The sequence below is a fragment of the Oncorhynchus gorbuscha genome, unplaced genomic scaffold, assembly GCF_021184085.1.
Source record: "Oncorhynchus gorbuscha isolate QuinsamMale2020 ecotype Even-year unplaced genomic scaffold, OgorEven_v1.0 Un_scaffold_7446, whole genome shotgun sequence".
NCBI classification, from domain to species: Eukaryota; Metazoa; Chordata; class Actinopteri; order Salmoniformes; family Salmonidae; genus Oncorhynchus; species Oncorhynchus gorbuscha.
Genome location: NW_025750828.1, coordinates 1 through 7,500, shown reverse-complemented (window position 1 = coordinate 7,500; position 7,500 = coordinate 1). Strand labels below are relative to the sequence as shown.

General features: G+C 49.9%; 1 long non-coding RNA gene across 1 annotated transcript in view; it reads left to right on the top strand.

Annotated features, from left to right (window-relative positions):
- The window catches only part of LOC124029725, a 6,250-nt gene extending 517 nt beyond the window's left edge, over positions 1–5,733 (top strand). Inside the window, exons 2-3 of the long non-coding RNA XR_006837831.1 lie at positions 3,974–4,086; positions 5,625–5,733. This is a non-coding gene — a long non-coding RNA (uncharacterized LOC124029725). The remainder of the gene's footprint in view (positions 1–3,973; positions 4,087–5,624) is intronic.
- The last annotated feature ends 1,767 nt before the right edge of the window (positions 5,734–7,500 follow it).

The window sequence follows — 7,500 nt, the reverse complement described above, 5'->3', positions numbered from 1 at the left end:
GATAAATACACTGAACAGAGAGACAGGGATAAATACACTGGTACAGAGAGACAGGATAAATACACTGTACAGAGAGACAGGGATAAATACACTGGCACAGAGAGACAGGACACACAGGGATAAATACACTGGTACAGAGAGACGGGACAACACTGGGATAAATACACTGGTACAGAGACAGGAAACACAGGGATAAAGAGACGGGGATTAATACACTGGAACATTAATACACTGGTACAGAGAGACAGGGGGATAAATACACTGGTACAGAGAGACAGGGATAAAATACACTGGTACAGAGAGACAGGAAACACAGATAAATACACTGGTACAGAGAGACATTACTACACTGGACAGAGAGACAGGAAACACAGGGATAAATACACTGGTACAGAGAGACAGGAAACACAGGGATTAATACACTGGGGGACAGGGATAAATAATACAGAGAGACTGGTACAGAGAGACAGGGGATAAATACACTGGCACAGAGGGACAGAGAGACGGGGATTAATACACTGGGTACAGAGAGACAGGGATAACACTGGTACAGAGAGACAGGGATAAATACACTGGTACAGAGAGACAGGGATAAATACACTGGTACAGAGAGACAGGGATAAATACACTGGCACAGAGAGACAGGACACACAGGGATAAATACACTGGTACAGAGACGGGATTAATACACTGGTACAGAGAGACGGGGATTAATACACCGGTACAGAGAGACAGGAAACACAGGGATAAATACAGAGAGACTGGTACAGAGAGACAGGAAACAGGAAACACAGGGATAAATACACTGGTACAGAGAGACGGGTTAATACACTGGGTACAGAGAGACAGGAAACAGGGATAAATACAGGATACACTGGTACAGAGAGACTGGTACAGAGAGACAGGAAACACAGGGATTAATACAGAGAGACAGAAACACAGGGATGGTACAGAGAGACAGGAAACACAGGGATTAATACACTGGTACAGAGAGACAGGAAACACAGGGATAAATACACTGGCACAGAGAGACAGGAAACACAGGGATTAATACACTGGGAAAATAAGTGACACCTGGAGGGGGTGGAGAAAATCACAGGACAGGAGGTGACACAGATCAGGGCGTGACAGAACTAAAAATATAAACGTGACATATAAAGTAAGCTTGTCCCATGTTTCATGAGCTGAAATAAAAGATCCCAGAAATGTTCCATATGCACAAAAAGCTTATTTCTCTCAAATTTTGTGCACAAATTTGCTTACATCCCTGTTAGTGAACATCTCTCCTTGCCAAGATAATCCATCCACCTGACAGTGTGTATATCACAAGCTGATTAAACAGCATGATCATTAAGCACAGGTGCACCTTGTGTTGGGGGACAATAAAAGGCCAGTCTAAAATGTTCAGTTTTTGTCACACGACAAACACAATGCCACAGATGTCTGAAGTTTTGAGGGAGCTTTACAATTGGCATGTTGACTGCAGGAATGTCCACCAGGGCTGTTGCCAGAGAATTGAATGTTCATTTATCTACCATAAGCCGCCTCCAATGACGTTTTAGAGAATTTTGTACTACCTCCAACCGGCCTCACAACCGCGGATCACGTGTATGGCGTTGGGCGGTTTGCTGATGTCAACGGTGTGAACAGAGTGCCCCATGTATTAGCTATCTACGTTTGTTCTGACTCAATACATGTATTAGCTAGCTACGTTTGTTCTGACTCAATACATGTATTAGCTAGCTACGTTTGTTCTGACTCTATACATGTATTAGCTAGCTACGTTTGTTCTGACTCAATACATGTATTAGCTAGCTACGTTTGTTCTGACTCAATACATGTATTAGCTAGCTACGTTTGTTCTGACTCTATACATGTATTAGCTAGCTACGTTTGTTCTGACTCTATACATGTATTAGCTAGCTACGTTTGTTCTGACTCTATACATGTATTAGCTAGCTACGTTTGTTCTGACTCTATACATGTATTAGCTAGCTACGTTTGTTCTGACTCAATACATGTATTAGCTAGCTACGTTTGTTCTGACTCAATACATGTATTAGCTAGCTAGCCAGCTAAATAGCGATCAGCATTAGCTGCTAACAAGATTTTATTTTTAGCAACTTGCTAAGAAAATACAAACTAGCATATAGTAAGATACACAGACAATAAGATACACAAACTAAATAGTGTAATTATAGTGTAATTATAGCTTGTGGATTGATATTAAGAAGCAAAGTGGAAAGCACCATGGTTGTCATCAACATATTGTTGCATCTGCTGCATTGACCAATGGCGCTCCTTGTGTGACACGGGGCGGGGCTTGGCGAGAGAGTCAACTCAAGTAGCGAGTAAACCATACAAACGAAATGACGTATCACATTTTACAAACCAAACAGACCGTTATAGAAGGTAAAGTAAAAACCCATACCGGTCCTTGCATCAATACCGGTATATTGTCAAATACTGTACACTGCCCAGCCCTAGGAAGGTAACCAGGTAACCTCTTTCTCTCACTACCCAAACCGGACGTGGTAACCGTGTTGCAAAATAAATATACACATACATGTTATTCAATCATTGCACCCAACGAACAGTCTGTTGCCAGGCAGCTAAAATAGAAGTTGCTTCTATTTGTGACGCTGAACGCGATGCAAGTCCCGCCTCTCCCATCTCCTCATTCGGATTTTAGAAGCATATACTGAACCCACGTGCCATCTCCTCATTGGTTATACCCACGTGGGTGATTGAAAGATGAACGGAGGTCGGTTGTGGTAATGCACCTTATTATGAAAGTCAGTTGCCAATCGTCATATAAAGTCCAAAGAAGAAGAAGAATCCTGGAAGGAGGAGAGACGACTAGAAATGATTCGGTTGACCGTTTTATGTGTGGATTAATTGTCGGAGTAGAGGACCTTGTGCATTTCAGGTAAAATAACAACTCAATGTTTATATCCCAGGACAAATTAGCTAGAAACTGCAAGCTAACTAGCTGAATAGGACAAATTAGCTATCAACTGCAAGCCAGCTAAATAGGACAAATTAGCTAGCAACATCAAGCTAGCTAGCTAAATAGGATAAGTTAGCTAGCGACTGCAAGCTAGCTAGCTAAATTGCCATTAATGTTCACTGCTTTTCGACCTGTCCCCAAATTAATATAATTGGTTCAATTTCGTGATCGCGTTTGGTGTGGGGGGGACAACATCAATTTGCGCACGATGGCAGACGCACGTGCGTGTCCAGTTTGGGCATGGTGTCTCTCTCTCCAGGCCACCCTGTATCATCATGCATTGTCTGGCCCTCAGTGGGCAGCAATGTAAGGCAACCTCTCTCTCTCTCTCTCTCTCTCTCTCTCTCTCTCTCTCTCTGGTAACCTCTCTTCTCTCTCTCTCTCTCTCTCTCTCTCTCTCTCTCTCTCTCTGGTAACCTTTCTTTCTCTCTCTCTCTCTCTCTCTCTCTCTCTCTCTCTCTCTCTCTCTCTCTCTCTCCTCTCTCGCTCTCTCTCTCTCTCTCTCTCTCTCTCTCTCTCTCTCTCTCTCTCTCTCTCTCTCTCTCTCTCTCTCTGCTCTCTCTCTCTCTCTCTCTCTGTCTCTCTGGTCCTCTCTCTCTCTCTCTCTCTGGTCTCTCTCTCTCTCTCTCTCTCTCTCTGGTCCTCTCTCTCTCTCTCTCTCTCTCTCTGGTCCTCTCTCTCTCTCTCTCTCTCTCTCTGGTCCCCCTCTCTCTCTCTCTCTCTCTCTCTCTCTGGTCCCCTCCCTCTCTCTCTCTCTCTCTCTCTCTGGTCCCCTCTCTCTCTCTCTCTCTCTCTCTCTCTGGTCCCCTCTCTCTCTCTCTCTCTCTCTATCTCTCTCTGGTCCCCTCTCTCTCTCTCTGTCTCTGTCTCTGTCTCTCTCTCTCTCTCTCTCTCTCTGGTCCCCTCTCTCTCTCTCTCTCTCTCTCTCTCTCTCTCTCTCTCTCTCTCTCTCCCCTCCTCCAGCCCACCCTGTATCATCCTGCGCTGTCTGGCCCCCAGTGGGCAGCATGTAGAGGAGGTAAAGTTACCAGAGCTAGCCTACACCTCCCTGTTCACCATGGCCTGGCTCCACTCAGGTAAACTGCTCTGATTGGACACTGTAACTGCCCTCTGCTTCAGCTCCTCCAACGTGTGTGTGTGTGTGTGTGTGTGTGTGTGTGTGTGTGTGTGTGTGTGTGTGTGTGTGTGTGTGTGTGTGTGTGTGTGTGTGTGTGTGTGTGTGTGTGTGTGTGTGTGTGTGTGTGTGTGTGTGTGTGTGTGTGGGTGGTTATTCGGGCGGGGTTAATGCAGGGATCATCAACTAGTTTCAGCCGCGGGACGATTTTGTTCTGGAGCGGCTGGCCGCTCACATATACAATACATTCAGAAAGTATTCAGACCCCTTGACTTTTTCCACATTTTGTTACTTTACAGCCTTATTATAAAATGGGTTAAATAAAAAGAAATCCTCAGCAATCTACACACAATACCCCATAATGACATCACAATACCCCATAATGACATCACAATACCCCATAATGACATCACAATACCCCATAATGACATCACAATACCCCATAATGACATCACAATACCCCATAATGACATCACAATACCACATAATGACATTACAATACCCCATAATGACATCACAATACCCCATAATGACATCACAATACCCCATAATGACATCACAATACCCCATAATGACATCACAATACCCCATAATGACATCACAATACCCCATAATGACATCACAATACCCCATAATGACATCACAATACCCCATAATGACATCACAATACCCCATAATGACATCACAATACCACATAATGACGTCACAATACCACATAATGAGGTCACAATACCCCATAATGACATCACAATACCCCATAATGACATCACAATACCCCATAATGACATCACAATACCCCATAATGACATCACAATACCACATAATGAGGTCACAATACCCCATAATGAGGTCACAATACCCCATAATGACATCACAATACCCCATAATGACATCCAACCCGACAGAGCTTGAGAGGATCTCTAGAGAAGATTGGGAGAAACTCCCCAAATACAGGTGTGCCAAGCTTGTAGCTTCAAACCCAAGAAGAGTCAAGGCTGTAATCGCTGCCAAAGGTGCTTCAACAAAGTACTGAATAAAGGGTCTGAATACTTATGTAAATGTCATATTTCCGTTTTTATTTTGAATACATTTTGAATACATTTTACAAAAATTTCTAAAAACCTGTGTTTGCTTTGTCATTATGGGGTATTGTGATGTCATTATGGGGTATAGTGATGTCATTAATGGTTATTGTGATGTCATTATGGGGTATTGTGATGTCATTATGGGGTATTGTGATGTCATTATGGGGAATTGTGTGTAGATTGATGATGGGGAAAAAATGATTTAATACATTTTAAAACAAGGCTGTAAAATGTGGAAAAAGTCTAGGGGTCTGAATACTTTCTGAAGGCCCTGTATCTCTCTGCCTGGGATTACTTTGGAACATATTTCCAACATTAAAATCCCTGGGAGATGATTGGCTGGTGTTTTTACAGTAAACTTGGGGGGCTGCCGGTTTCTGTCTGGTGTGGATTAATACATTATTGTTATTCTCAGTCAACAGGGAACGGAGTGGAGCAGGAACGGAGACAGGGTCTGGGACAGGGCTTGGGACAGGGCTTGGGACAGGGCTTGGGACAGGGACAGGGTCTGGGACAGGGTCGGGGACAGGGTCTGGGACAGGGTCGGGGACAGGGTCGGGGACAGGGTCGGGGACAGGGTCAGGGACAGGGTCTGGGACAGGGCTTGGGACAGGGCCTGGGACAGGGTCTGGGACAGGGTCTGGGAGGACACTGTCCTACTGCCTCCTGTCTGCAGAGAACGACATCTTCAGAGTACCCTGGGAGGATATAGTACACCCTCAGTTCATTAACAGACCCACGGCGATGGTGGCTGCACCAATCAGAGTCCCTACCAAGGGAGAAGGGGACGGTTTGATTGACGCATCCAAGGCCCAATGTGGAGAGAGTACGGAGGTGAAGCTCCGCCCACGGTTGAGACAGCCTATCGAGACCAGGGACGATGGGGAAGGTTTTGACATCGCACCAGGAGAGGACTCGGACGCTGAGGGAGAGTATGTTGAACTGGAAGAGATCTCTCTACCGCGCTTCTCTCCTCAGAAAGGATCCTTAACACAGTCTGTTAGTCTGAACTACAGGAACCTGCGTAGACCCTGGACTACAGCCCGACACCCCCCCAAAGCAACCCCCTCCCAGCCCTTTCATGCCCCGGTGAAAAGCAGCACTTTCTCCCAGTCCATGGTGTGTTCCAGACTCATCGAGGAATACCTGATCAACGACGTGTTTTCCCCTGTCATCCTCACCCCAACGGCCCCCACCTCCCCTACGGCCCCCACCTCCCCAACGGCCCCCACCTCCCCTACGGCCCCAACGGCCCCCACCTCCCCTACGGCCCCAACGGCCCCCATGGCCCCCACCTCCCTACGGCCCCCAACTCCCCTACGGCCCCCAACTCCCCTACGGCCCCCACCTCCCCTACGGCCCCCACCTCCCCTACGGCCCCCACCTCCCCTACGGCCCCCACCTCCCTACGGCCCCCACCTCCCTACGGCCCCCACCTCCCCTACGGCCCCAACGGCCCCCATGGCCCCCACCTCCCCTACGGCCCCAACGGCCCCCATGGCCCCCACCTCCCCTACGGCCCCAACGGCCCCCATGGCCCCCACCTCCCCTACGGCCCCAACGGCCCCCATGGCCCCCACCTCCCCTACGGCCCCCACCTCCCCTACGGCCCCCACCTCCCCCATGGCCCCCACCTCCCTACGGCCCCCACCTCCCCTACGGCCCCCACCTCCCCTACGGCCCCCACCTCCCCTACGGCCCCCACCTCCCCTACGGCCCCCACCTCCCCTACGGCCCCCACCTTCCCATGGCCCCCACCTCCCCTACGGCCCCCACCTCCCCTACGGCCCCCACCTCCCCTACGGCCCCCACCTCCCCTACGGCCCCCACCTCCCCTACGGCCCCCACCTCCCCTACGGCCCCCACCTCCCCAACGGCCCCCACCTCCCCAACGGCCCCCACCTCCCCTACGGCCCCCCACCTCCCCAACGGCCCCCACCTCCCCTACGGCCCCCACCTCCCCCACCTCCCCTACGGCCCCCACCTCCCCTACGGCCCCCACCTCCCCAACGGCCCCCACCTCCCCTACGGCCCCAACGGCCCCCATGGCCCCCACCTCCCCTACGGCCCCCACCTCCCCTACGGCCCCCACCTCCCCTACGGCCCCCACCTCCCCTACGGCCCCAACGGCCCCCATGGCCCCCACCTCCCCTACGGCCCCCACCTCCCCTACGGCCCCCACCTCCCCTACGGCCCCAACGGCCCCCATGGCCCCCACCTCCCCTACGGCCCCCACCTCCCCTACGGCCCCCCACCTCCCCTACGGCCCCCACCTCCCCAACGGCCCCCAC